Here is a 13,841-nt window from a genome sequence, read left to right on the forward strand (position 1 = left end):
CCCGCCTCCGTTAGGCAGCCAGGCGGGGCACGAGCCCTGTTAAAAGACCTTGGCTGGGCATTCGCAGCCTCACACCGCCTCTGCTGCTGAGTGCTTCGGAGCTGGGGGGAGGGTCACGGGGGAAGGGGAGCACTGCCCCTTTAAGAGCCCCTGGAAGGCGGGGGAAGTAAAGAGGCGCTGCCCTTTTAAGAGCGCGTTGGTGATGTCATCCTTTCGCTCCTCCCTCCTCCCCGGGGCGGGGCCTCGCGCGCTCTCTGCGCCTGCGCAGCGTTGCCTCCCCGAGGCCCGGCTCCTAGCTTCCCCGGGCCGCGGCACAGATACAGACGCCGGCTCGGGCCCGGCCCCAGGAGCGGCTGGGCACCCAGGGAGCCGCCGGGGGGCGCGCGGCCGCGGCATGGGCTCGTGAGGGCCCCTCCCCCGAGCGAGCGGGACAGAGCGGCCCCGGGGGGAGCGCCCGGCCCGGCCGCACGGTGAGACGGGGCGGGACGCGGGCTAGCACTGGGCAGTAGCGCGGGGGGGCCCCGGCGCGGGCTGGTGCAGAGTGGTGCTGGCTGGCCCGGCACCGTGCTGCGGGGCACGGGACAGACAGAGCCCTGGCTGGCGGGGCGCTGATCGGCACGGTGCGGAGTGTGGCACAACGTGATGCTGGCTAGTGAGCTGCGGGCTGGTACAACGTGGTGCTGCTCGCTACAGCGCAGCGCTGCCGGGTGCTGCTGGATGCTACTGGTTGGCATGATGGGCTGGATGGCATGGTACAGGGCAGTCCATGTGGAGTGGTGCTGGGAGGCATGCTCGGGTGTTGGAAACTAGAGTGCACGCTGTAGTGCTGGGATGTACAGAGTGGTACTGGTTGGCATGGTGCTGAGTGGCAAAATGTGATGCTTGGATACTAAAGGTGCTGGTTGGCACAGTGTGTGGTACTGGGTTGATCCTAGCTGGTAGTGATTGACTCATGGGGTGACCTGGCGTGGTGCTGAGTGACACTGAATTATATAGCATGGTGTTGTGTGGTGCAGCTTGGTTCTGAATTGCACTGCATAATGTATAATGGCACAGGGTTCTGTGGCATAACAATGCGGAATGGCCTGTGACATGCCATGTAAACTGTATTAAAAGCATACATCTGACTAATATGATGAGATGTAGATCTAGAAGGCATGTATTTAGAACAAAAGGGGGTTGTGCATATATAGCTTGTTTAATGTACACTGTATATGGTGAATGGTGCTTGTGGCATATGGTGGTAATAAATGCTGTAGACAGCACATACACGGTGAGTTCTGATAGTAGGCACCAAGAGGAACAGTAGTATGAACCTATAGTACTTCTATTGCCTTTAACTTAGCCTATCTAGTGGAGCACTACTGTTCTCTTAGGACTTCAGTTGCTAGGTAAAATGAAATCCAGTCCTGGCAGATACAAAGTGGTGAACGTTAGAATGAATAATTGGAAAATTTATACCACACTGGGTTCTGATTAACTGTAACTCCAGAAAAAGATCTGAACGCTGCAGAGAGCTTCCTTTAAAAACCTTTAGTGCATGTGCTGCATAACAGGTGTTTGTATGGAGCTGGGATAACTAAGGAAAACTATTGAAAATGTAGTGCTGGTATAAATCCATACACATGATCATATGGAATACTTAAAAAAAAAAAAAAAAAAAAAAAGACATAGCAAAAATGGAGGGGACTTGGTGTGTGTGGAGCTGGTTGGAAAAATCAAAATGTTCTGTGGAGATAGGTCAGCTGGCAGAGAATTTGGTGAAACTGAACTGTCTGGCTACCCTGCAACTTGCCTAGCAATCTGGAGAGCTTGGGCTTCCAGGGCCTGTGGCATTGGAGCTACCCATCAGGTGTATTGGTACAGAACCTCTGCTTCATTCCCTTTTGCAGAGAATATTGAGACTTTTGGTTTTGTTTCCTAATGAGAATAAAACCAATTTTCAATCAGCCCTCTGTGAAATGGAATTACTTTTCTCTGCACAGTTCTATTGGGGTGGTTTTAGTAAAGTGCTTTTTCTAGTTATATTAGTCTTAAACTAATAGCCTTTTGAGTCCTATGGTTGGGAATCTATTTTTTTCATGTGGCCTTATTTAAAGTAGGTTATATTCACACTAATAGATATTGAGAGAGGACCCTTTCTTTATCTGCCTGCTCCAAAGAAGAGATGTCTGTTTCTATTCCCAGCAGTTCAGAGGAAGTCGAAAAGCTCTTGCTAATGACAGAAATAGCTTGTAGAATAAATTTTATTTTGGATTTTTATTTAGCACCAGCTTAGTTTAGGACCCAGCTGTGTTTGTGCAGCACCTAGCACATAGCAAAAGAGAGTCCCTGTGCTGAAGAGAATACAGTCTGAATAAACAAGACTGGTGAGAGTGAGTATCCCCATTTTATAGACGAGGCGCTAAACTACAGGAAGTTTAAAGGCTTGTCTACAATATGACCTCTAATTTTTCCATCCATGTGCAGAATAAACTTTATTATGTGCACTGAGATGTGCACATGTGCACCATCAGTAGAAACACATGCTGCTGGCTGTGGGTGCTCTGTTGTTCATCATTTGGATGGCATTTGAATCTCTCCCGAGTGGTTGCCCAAGCTCTCAACTTACAGGGACCACTGCTTGTCTGTACAACCAGTGAATGGCTAGATGTGTTGTGAGTCTCCCTCATGCTAGCTTGCCTTTTTTTGACTGTCCATATGGACCCTGCTGCAACACTAAAAATTCTCTAGTGCACTTTGATCATCTCCAATTTCCATAAGCAGCTTGTGAAAATATTTTTTGGCTGAGGCTTCCTGCTCTGTGCTCACCCACAGCGGCAGCTCTTGTCCCGCAGGATTGGGTTTAGCTCCCCTTTCTGGCCCAAGGGCGCGCTCAAACTTGTGAGTAGTGAAAGCCAAACAGTGTCACTTGACATTAGAGATGTAAGAGTGTAACTAGTTAAATAGTTAACGGATAAGCCTGCGCTTATTGTTTTCCATTCTGGTTAAACTCTTTGCTGGCGTGTGCCAACTCCCGGCTGCCAGTTCACACTGTGGGCTGTGCAGTATAAAGCTTATACTGCAGAGCCCACAGTGCAGCTGGCTCCCTGGGAGTGGGGGCAGCTGTTGGAGTGGGTGTGCCTGGGGTGCCCCACTCCTGGGGAGCCGGCTACACAGTGGGCTGTGCAGTATAAGCCTTATACTGCATAGCCTGCAGTGTGTGATAACTGTATAACTGCTAAGGGTGTAAAATTCCGTTTAATCAGTTAACTGGCTAAATGTTACATTTAACAGGTTAACTTGTTTCATCCGGCTCCTGGCCAAATGTAGGGGGGAAGGGGCGCTGCCAGTTAACTGGTAATCAAGAGTGATGTTTGCCGGGTAACCAGTTAACTATTTACCCATTCATGTACCTATTTACTGCTAGTATTTTAATGGTTACATGGTTATTTTTTAAACCATGTTTTGCATCCCTACTTGACATGCAGCCTTTGTGCAGACAGGACCCTCCCCTCACAGTGTCTCCACCCACCTGCCACCTTCCTGGTCCTAGTGTCATTGGATGTGGGGCATCAGATTTCCTTTCTTCCCCTGGGACTCTTGCTCTGTCCTTGCAAACCTCATCCCAATCCTCAACCAGGGGACTCAACCCTCTGCTCCATGGCAACTCCCAATTTCTTCTCTTTGGAACCCCTCCAGGCTTGATATTTTAATAGGTTTCTCCTGCTCACCTGCTGTGACTCCCTGGACACCACAGTTCCTCTTCCACTTGGTCTGCTCCAGACACTGCACCTGAGCCTCCCTGCTTGGCAAAGCCTTCTGCAAATGGTTCTCTTGAAACATCTAACTTCCTGGGCAGTGCTGCTGAGAGCCAGGAGCCTGCATGCCCTGTTGGGACTGTGGCAGGGCCTTCCTTTCCCACTGCCCCCTTCCTGGCTCTGGCATCACCAGATGTGGGGGCTTGTCTGTCAGAGCTGAGTGGCTAAAAAAATGACAAGGTAGAGCTAGATAGGGGAGGACTGAGCTTCCCTGTAGCCTTAGCCACCTTTTGCCTGTGCAAGTTTCAAAGTGGAGTAGAGCAAAGCATGCTCCTGAGCTTTTAGTGTGCAGCAGCAGGGTCCACACAGACCGTGCACAGCAGACTAGTGAGAGAGATTTATATCTCAGCTTGTCACATGCTAATTCTTCAAGTTATAGAGAAACTACATGACTTGCCTGGATCACACAGGAAGTCTGTAGCAGAACAGAGGTAAACTCAGGTATACTGGGCTGTGCCTTAATCCACAGTGCTATTCTTGTAATGGTAATATTGAAGTCAGGTAAGACCAGCGTTCTCACTTGTCAGTCATGCAGGAGTTTACTGTGGCTGCTTCTCAGATGCCTTTCAAATCACTGAAAGTAGACTGAGCACTGGAGAATGTTCTGCAAGGAACAATCAGGTGTGTGTGTATGGGAGTAAAATATGGCCTACTGACAATACACCTTTTACTACTGCCTGTGATCTTTTTTTTTTTAAAGGGATCTATATCCTTTAAATTAGGACATTTAACTACTGAGTGTGAAGCTGCTGGGATGAGAAATAAGAGGTCTTGCTCTTCTCCTGAAGAAAGTGGGCTGTTCTCTCCAGGTGAGTGGGGAGCAGCTGCCATTAGTGCAAGAGTGTTAAGTATCTAAGGGATCTTGTTCGTGACTGACTGTGAGCAGGAGACTGACTGGTGGATTGGTGCAGTGGCAACAGTGATGCAAGCGCTGTACCCATCTGTGGTGTTGAAGTGGGATCACTCCAATGAAGCTCTCAGTTTACAGGTCAATCTATTTCTCCATCCTCACCTGTGGTCATGAATTTTGGGTAATGACTGAAAGGGCAAGATGACAGGTACAAATGGTGGAAGTGAGTTTTCTCCACAGGATGGTGGAGTTTCTCTCAGGGTGAAGGGCATGGCTTTTTGGGAAGGCTTTGGAGTACAGCCACTACTCCTCTGGATTGAAAGGAGCCAGGTGAGGTGGTTCTGGCACCTCAGGAGGCTTTCTTTAAACCTAGTAGGGATGTCTGTGGTTAACTGGCTAACCAGTAAGCATCACCCTTAACCAGGTGATGCTTACTGGTTATGGTTAATTGGTGGTCCAGCTCAGCTGAACTGCCCCTCACTTGATGCAAGCAGGGTGGAGGAGGACTGCTCCAGCCCAACCAGGCCTGCTGCACCACAGGCTGGGGGCACTCCAGCCCAGCCTGGCTGGAGTAGCCCCTGCCTGTGGTGGGCCTGCTTGCCAGAGAAGCCCACAGCATAGTGGGCCCACCTGGACTAGAGCAGCTCCCTGCTCAGACCACAAACTGGGGCACTCCAGCCTGGCCGGAGCAGCCCCCACTTGCAGCTCCAGCTCAGCTGGACCCCCCTCCCCACCCCTGGATCTTGTTTAAGCAATTAAATGTAATATTTAACCAGTTAACTGATTAAATGCTATTTTACATCCTTAATAGCTGCAGACTTGCAGGGCTCTAGTAATTGCTGCTGTGCTGTAGAAGAGGGGTGGCCAAACTTACTGACTCTGAGTCTCGCACAACAATTTTCAGACATTCAAAAGCCAGTGATCATCTGAGATCTCAGGGCTTCAGCTCTGTGAAAGAGCCCTAAGCCCTGGCAGGTGCCGAGCCCTACTCCTGATGAAGCTCCAAGTCCTGGCAGAAGCTCCTCTCTGGCCACCTCGCTGCAAGGCAAAGTCCCCCCCCCCCCCCCCCCCCCCATATCTGGTAGGTGGAGACTGGAGGAGATATTTGAGGGTGTTTTGTGAGCCACAATAATGATAAAAGAATTGCATGTGGCTTGCAAGCTGCAGTTTGGCCACCCCTGCTATAAAAACTTCCTTATGCATATGAACACCACTGACTGCTCTTGTGCTGAAGCTTCTGTGTGTAATTGTACATGGAGGTTTAGAAATAAAAGCCTCTTTACTTTTTGAGGGCTGTAGTAACTGCACCCTGACATCAGCCCCTTGAAGATCTGGATGTTCTAGAAGTAGTGTTCTACTGTCTTTCCAGCCTGTCTGTTTTACCCTTTCTGTTGCCTTTAGATGCTATCATTTTATCTCTCTTTCTCCTCTTGTGATCCTTTGGTCTCTGCTCTTCTGTGCTGGAAGAGCAGCTTTCTGACATACTTGTGACTCGGTTAAAGTAGTCTGAATCTGATTATAGTCATAAAATAATGTAAACAAAATATTTAACTAAAATAGTCATAAAACTCGACAGCAGCTGTGACCAAACCCCAGCGCTTAGTAAAGCTTTTCTGGTTATAGTCTAAAAATTAAGAGGGAGACGTTGAGGCAGGCATCTAGGTGCTGCATGTTCTGTACCCTGAAAGTCATTGTGGCAGAACTTGCTTACGCAGTGTTTAAGAGGACTTCTGACTAGTGAGCAGTGTTTTCCGAACACCCCTCTATACATGCTGACTTCCCTTCTAGCTGGGGTGTTTCACCCTGCCCCACCCCACCCCCGCTCCCAGCCTGCCTCTTTCTATTCTTTCTTTCCAGTGTGCACCATCTGCCCCCTCCCCACATGTGTCCTGCACGCTACAAAACAGCTTTTCACTGTGGGCAGGAGGCACTGGGAGGGGGAGGAGTTAATCAGCAGGGTCATGGATGGGCGAGAAGTTCAGGAGGGTTGGGGGAACTTGGCTGCTGGTAGGTGCTGATACGTTAGTATCAGTTGGAATGAGGATTGAGAAGATCTACTCTATATATAGGTCTCTTGCTAGTTAAAAAACAGGGTGCTTTTGTTTGTGGTGGTTTTTTGTTCTAGTGCAAGTGGAGTGGCTGAGTAGGCAACCGAGCAACCTGTATCCAGGGACGACGTTTTATGCAGACAAGTCCCTGAGAACCTTGCTGCAGCTGGGCATGACAATGCCTTTATAACCCCTGAGGTGCATAATTTACCGGAAACTTGAAAGGGGGAATAAATAACATTCTGCCTGCAGCATCCAAAGTTCTTTACACCACACAATAGATGGTATTGAATTTTTATCTTCCCACCTATCCTCCCATTCAAGGCAGTCACTGATCAGTGACAGCAGCAATATTTGAGGGATCAGGAGTGTCTTATATAAGACACAGAAGCTAGTTTTCCCACCAGTGAGGCCTCAGAGTACTGGGCCCATTTCTACATGTTACACTTTAGGATAGATGTGAGCAAATTGTAGAGAATGCAGAGGAGAGCAACAAAAATTGAGGTTTAGAAAACCTTACTTACTGGGAAAGATTTAAAAAAGACACATTTAGTCTTGAAAAGAAGACTGGGGGGGGGACCTGTTAAATCAGTGGTTCCCAAACTTTTTGGCATCATGCCCCCTTTTTAAGAACCCCCTTCCCCCCAAAAAAACCAGCAAAACTTGTTGAGGGGGAGAAGGGAAAGGAACTGACCGGGGACAAGAAACAAAAATAGCAGCAAAACTTAGAGGAGGGGGAGATTGACGGGGGGGGGGGGGGGGGGGTTGCCTCGTGCCCCCCTCCCTGCAATTTCTTCACTCTCCCCAGTTTGGGAACCCATGTGATAAATCTTCAACTATGTTAAGGGATATTATAAGGAAGACAGGGATCAGTTGTTCTTCATGTCGACAGAAGGTATTACTAGAAACGATTGGCTTAATATTCGGCAATCTAGTGTGAATACAATTAAATCTTTTTATTTAAAATAGTTTTTTTAATTGTTTAAATGGTAATACTTTTTAAAACAGAAGAAACGTGATTAAAGTGACTAAAATGAGGAGGGAGGGAATGAGAGCTATTAGTTTTAAAAAATTTGAAAGATAGGCTGAATGTAGGAGAAGGTCTTATTTACAAGAGATGTAGGCAGGTAGGAACTTAAATCACAGTTGCTTTTACTTAGGTATATATGAAAATTTTCCCATTGGGACTCGAAATAATCAGTTTTAATTCACTGACTACAGTTAATCCCTATATTCTTTTAACAAATCATTTAGTTGTCAATGTGGAATGTTTTGATAAGAGAAGTTTGCATATTCAAAACATGAAAGGTGGTTTCCTTTAATAAAAATAAACAAATTACATAACATAGAAGATTACCTTCCTAATGCTGGTTGGCATAAATCATGAGCGAAAGTTACCTAGTAAATAAGCAATATGTATCATTCACCATTTTCTAACATACTTAAGAATCTAAAAATATTACGCTATATAATTACTCCAACGTCTAATGTCAGTATCTTCTAGGTAGCAAGAAGGTCTAGCATCTCTTGTGCAAAAGCTGTAGATAACTCTTACATTGATGTGTTTTAATTGTATCCACTAATGACCATGCATCCCGACAATAAGGGAGAATTAGGTTAAATGTTAGGAAAATCTTTTCAACTATAAGGATAGTAAGTACTGGAAGAGATTATCAAGGGAAGCTATGGAATCTTCATCGTTGGAGGATTTTAGAGCCAGGTTAGGCAAATGCCTGTTAGGAATGGTCTAGGGTTTACTTGGTCTTGCCGCCTCATTTGTGGAAGAGGAGAGGGGAAGGTAGAGTAGAAAGGGACCCTGAGAGGTCCTCTATGATCAGCCAGCTGTATAACAGGGGGTGACCAAGAGCAGAAAGTGATTGTCATTGTCTTGCATTCCTGCCTCCTCGCTAAAGAGACTCTTCTTTCTCCTCCGGATGTTGTCCCCAGCTTGATTTGGTGGAAAAAGGCAATCTCTACAGTTTAGAAACAAATGAGTAACTGCAGTGTAGTGCATAGAGAGTGGTAGTAAAGCCTTGAGAATGGGTCTACCTACATCCTAACGACTGATGCTTCCCCATTCTACTCATAGGATTTTAAAAACATGAATTTAGCACTATTAGAAACTGCTGAATTGATTGCTCAAGAGTCTACGGTAGCTGTTGTCAGTTTATCTGCAGTTCAGGTACAGGCAGTCCCCGGGTTACGTACAAGATAGGGACTGAAGGTTTGTTCTTAAGTTGAATCTGTATGTAAGTCGGAACTGGCGTCAGCCGCTGCTGAAACTGATCAGTTTCAACCGTGGCTGAATCTGGACGCCAGTTCTGACTTACATACAGATTCAACTTAAGAAACCCAGGCGTCCCCAAGTCAGCTGCTGCTGAAACTGACCAGCGGCTGATTCCAGGAAGCCTGGGGCAGAGCAACTGTGCATCGGGCTTCCTGTAGTCAGCCGCTGGTCAGTTTCAGCAGCGGCTGACTTGGGGATGCCTGGGGCAGAGCAGCTGGGGTGCTGCTGGGTTGCTCCAGTAGCGTGGCTCCTCGGCGCTACTGGAGCAACCCGGCAGCACCCCAGCTGCTCTGCCCCAGGCATCCTGATTCAGCTGCTGCTGAAACTGACCAGCAGCGGCTGAATCAGGACGCCTGGGGCAGAGCAGCTGGGTTGCTGCCGGGTTGGTCTGGAGCGGCGCTGTGGGACCAACCCGGCAGCCCCCACTGCTCTACCCCAGGGGTAGGCAAGAAAAGCCTGGTCAGCTGGGGGGGGGCACTAGCTGCACCCCCCCCCCCCCCAGCAGACCAGGGAGACGGGGAACAAAGCCGCGGAGCACGCCCGCAGGGGGACAGCTCAAGCGCGCCCGGGCTGTCCCACTGCGGGCATGCTCCAAGGCTTTGCTCCCCGTCTCCCTGCAGACCAGGGAGACGGGGAGCAGCTTTTCTTGCCCCGGAGGACGGGGGTGGTGGACCGCGGCGCATCTGGGCGTCCCGCCGCTCCCGCCCTCCGGGGCGAGAAAAGCCCCGTTCGTAACTGCGGATCCGACATAAGTCGGATCCGCGTAACTCGGGGACTACCTGTACAGTGCTGGCAGCAGCAATGTAAGCTGTGTCCTTGTTGCCTCTAGATGAACCATCTCGTATAACAGATGAGGCAGGTGTTTCTGGCTCCATGGCTCATCAATTCTTTGTTGTCTCTGTGTGTCTTTGTCAACAAGAGTATCAGTTAATGTTAATTGTGATTGTTGTTTAGGCTGTTGTGGCCACCTCCCCTGTTAGAGTGGATTGAGCCTCCCAGCTAGTTTTTTCTCACTGTCAAATGGCAGTAACTTTTATATAGCATTTGAGGCAGAAATTTTCAAATTTGGCTGCCTAAAGTTAGTTGCTTAAATTCCTGTTTAGGTGCACAAGTCAAAGGAGTTACTCGGATAGCCATGTCTGAAAATATTGGGCTTAATATCTGCCACCCTCATCCCCTGTCCCAGCATAAAGTTGCTGTGGCTAGCAAATGCAGTATTATTGCGCAGGTGGGGACCGCAGGATTGCTTCAAGATCTATCGCTATATGCCTTAGTGTCGATCAGCTTGACAAACAATACCTTTTACTTTTTCACAGATCTTCACCCTCTCTAGCCTGCTGTGCTGTTGCTGGTAGAAAAGATTAAACTGATTCCAGCCCCTTGGACAGTGCAAGTAGTCCTGGGAAAGTGGGGGTGGGTCTAAGAGACTTTTGTTGAATGTTTGCCTGAGGTGGGCCCATTGATACTGTCTTTTTCTGTTATCCTTGTTGAGATCTGAGAATAGCTTCCACCTTCAAGCCAATTCTGCTTTTTCAACACCTGAACTTAAGTATTTAAAGGATGTCATCTTAACTAAAGCAATGGCTGATTTTAGCTAGTTTAAAAAAAAGTGTGACATGAACACATTTAGTTTTGTAGTATGTAAAGGGAAAGAACTCTCCCTCCAAGAGCTCATGGAGTCCTGATTCTGCTATTGGAAATTTGTCGTTCATGATACAATTTGATCTTTTACGATGTTCTTGATCTAGTGAGGGAGAGACAGAGGATGGGGGAACAGGACTGAAGAAATAGGTGGGACCCAGTATTCTTGGGAATTACTGAGGCCATGTACTGAGCTCCGTTTTTTCCTTTTCTTGGCATACATGACGACAAATGTTATTACCGATTGTAACAAGAACAAGCATTTGAAGTGGTTGCTCTTGAGGGCTTTTAAGACATTTGACTTTATTTGTAGGCATGTTTCTAGGACATAAGAACGGCCGCACTGGGTCAGACCAAAGGTCCATCTAGTCCAGTATCCTGTCTACCGACAGTGGCCAACACCAGTTGCCCCAGAGGGTGGACCGAAGACAATGATCAAGCGATTTGTCTCCTGCCATCTCTCTCCAGCCTCTGACAAACAGAGGCCAAGGACACCATTTTATCTCCTGGCTAATAGCCTTTTATGGACCTAACCTCCATGAAATTATCTAGCTTCTCTTTAAACTCTATTATAGTCCTAGCCTTCACAGCCTCCTCTGGCAAGGGGTTCCACAGGTTGACTACACGCTGTGTGAAGAAGAACTTTATTTTATTAGTTTTAAACCTGCTCCCCATTAATTTCATTTGGTGTCCTCTAGTTCTTCTATTTAGGGAACTAATAAATAACTTTTCTTTATCGGCCCTCTCAATACCACTCATGATTTTATAGACTTCTATCATATCCCCCTCAGTCTCCTCTTTTCTAAACTGAAAAGTCCCAGTTGCTTTTACCTCTCCTCATATGGGACCCGTTCCAACCCCCTAATCATTTTAGTTGCCCTTTTCTGAACCCTTCCAAGGCCAAAATATCTTTTTTGAGGCAAGGAGACCACATCTGTACACAGTATTCAAGATGCGGGCGTACCATAGTTCTATACAGGGGCAGTAAGATATTCTGTCTTATTTTCTATCCCTTTCCTAATAATTCATCACTGTAGTATGCATATCATCACTGTAGTATTTTAGCACCTTTGCATCAGGGAATCTCATGCCACAGGAATCAGAAGGGGTGGTCTTCCCCCTCCTCTCCTCCATGTACATCACTTCACATTAGACTAAGTGCATAATGAGGTGTCCAGTTTGTTCTGAGGCATTAGAAGCTGTTTGATAAAATGATGGCTTGATCTTGTATGGGAGATCTTGGGTACTAATTGGAGTAAATGCCTGTTTTAATATGAATATATTGCTGCCTTGTGCATCTTAATATGTAGCTGTCACTAGCTGAACAGTTTTCCTTTTGACTTCACACTGGCCTGTTTAAATGCTATTGACAAATTATAGTCAACCCTCTTAGACCTTTCATCTTTTCTCAAAAAAGAATGGGAGCTATGTGGAAAGGGGTATGTTATTAAGTGAAAGAGAATCTGGGTTAAGTTCCTGTCAGATATTTTCTTTGAGAATTTGGAAAATTGAAGGGAAACCTCCTGTTGTGTTTTGTAAATGCTCATTTCAAACACTATTTTTTAATTGTCTTCTCACCTGCTATCATGGAACCTCTGATTTGATGGACAAGGCTGGAGTGTATATGTGGGTTGGGGCTGGCTGCGATGTGAGAACTGGACATGCCCTGCCACACACATGCTTTTATCCAATTTTAAAAGAGGGACTGGAAGGTTGGGGGGGGGGGGGGGAACGACTCCTCCTCCTCTCTCGATTCCTGTCTTTTTCCAAAAAAGACTGGTTGTGGGATGCTCGCCTGTTATTATGTGGGTCAGTCTACTGAAAAAACAGGGCAGGGAAAGGGACAATAGAAATTAATAGAGCAGAAAAAACTCTGGGAGGATGAAACTGCGGCTTCGGGTAAAAGGGATTTATTGCCAATCCTGAATTGAGGGGGAATAGGGAGCTCTCTTTCAGGATGACTGTGTGTATTTGGTTAGTAAGGAGTGGGGAGTAAGTAATAGCAGAAAGGGTAATTGACGTGTGACCAATAGGAAGGGCAAAAGAGGAGGCATGTGGTGTGTTAGGTGGAGGGAGACAGGATTTGCTTGTTCTGAGTTTAAGATTAATTGAAATCAGGAAATTGTGTCACTCTGTACACAATTTAATCTTCCACAATGTACTCTGTTTATGTGCATAGCCAAGGGATCATCCCCTGAATGTGCACTTAGTAGGAATAATCCCACTACCTGAAGTCAGGCTCTCACCATTACAGAAAAAATGTTCATGTTCCAGCTTGATTTTTCTGACTTTTGTTTAACTGCGTGTACTGATAGCTGTTTAGAAAGGAAATGATGAATGGACAGAATCTCATGAGTATTCAGATTGTTATCCCTCTACAGGACTGAACAATGAGAAGCCGCATTTGGACATGTATTTGTTATGCAGCTAGTTGATGTGCAGTCTAGTGGTATCTGATAGGAGCCACAGAATTCTAACATGTTGATACAAGTTATGTAGTTAAGTACATATGCCTGGTGGAGGTCAGTGTGTGCGAATGTTCAGGCACATGTGAATTCCAAAGTATGTGAACTAGGTGATTGGCCTGAGGTTAGGATGACTTTTATTTGTTGTGAGTCGTGAATCCGTGAGTGAGTTACATGGGTCATCCCAATCATACTTTTGTACCACATGATGAGGAAGTCTTCATATGCCACTTTTAACTGACATTAAGACCTTCTAAAACATTATTGAGACTGTCTTGTTTCTCTCCACTTGTAAAGGCAGGTGCCTTTGTTGTGAGTCCAACTATACAGGTTGCAGAGGGAGAAACAGTGAAATTAGTAATAAGTTTAAAACTCTTGATTTCCTTGATGGTTGCTACCTAGCTAATTCTGGGCTTGTCGACATGGCAAGTTACTGTGCCACAAGCCTGGGGGATGGTAGGTTGAGACTGGTTATACAATGGCATTTAGCTGATCAGCAGTTGCCAGCAGCCAACATCACCAATGTGTGGTGATAGGACACTAGCGGTGAACAGCTCTCCATTACTACAGAGAATTCTTTCCCAGGTTTCTGGCTGGTGGGTTTTGCCCATGTGCTCAGTGTTCAACTGCTCTCTATATTTGGGGCTAGAAAGGAATTTTCCCCTGGGTCGATTTGACAGAGAACCTGAGATCTGGTGAGGTTTTTTTGGTTTTGCTTTCCTCAGCAGAATGGGGTATGCGTTAGGGATG

The 13,841-nt window shown here is 46.7% G+C and overlaps 1 protein-coding gene across 6 annotated transcripts in view; it reads left to right on the plus strand.

Moving 5' to 3' along the window:
• The first annotated feature begins 226 nt into the window (after window positions 1–226).
• TMEM184B (transmembrane protein 184B) overlaps window positions 227–13,841 on the plus strand; it is a 56,357-nt gene continuing 42,742 nt past the window's right edge. For 2 of the 6 annotated variants that reach the window (XM_075936997.2, XM_075936980.2), the window contains exons 1-2: window positions 227–470; window positions 4,501–4,609. The gene's annotated coding sequence lies outside the window, so the exon portion shown is untranslated. Of the gene's footprint in view, window positions 471–3,188; window positions 4,422–4,500; window positions 4,610–13,841 lie in introns of those variants that run through there. The other 4 variants (XM_089781227.1, XM_089781228.1, XM_075936973.2 and 1 more) reach the window with 4 other exon arrangements.

This window comes from Pelodiscus sinensis, chromosome 1 (assembly GCF_052426305.1).
Source record: "Pelodiscus sinensis isolate ZL-2025 chromosome 1, ASM5242630v1, whole genome shotgun sequence".
Classification (NCBI taxonomy): domain Eukaryota; kingdom Metazoa; phylum Chordata; order Testudines; family Trionychidae; genus Pelodiscus; species Pelodiscus sinensis.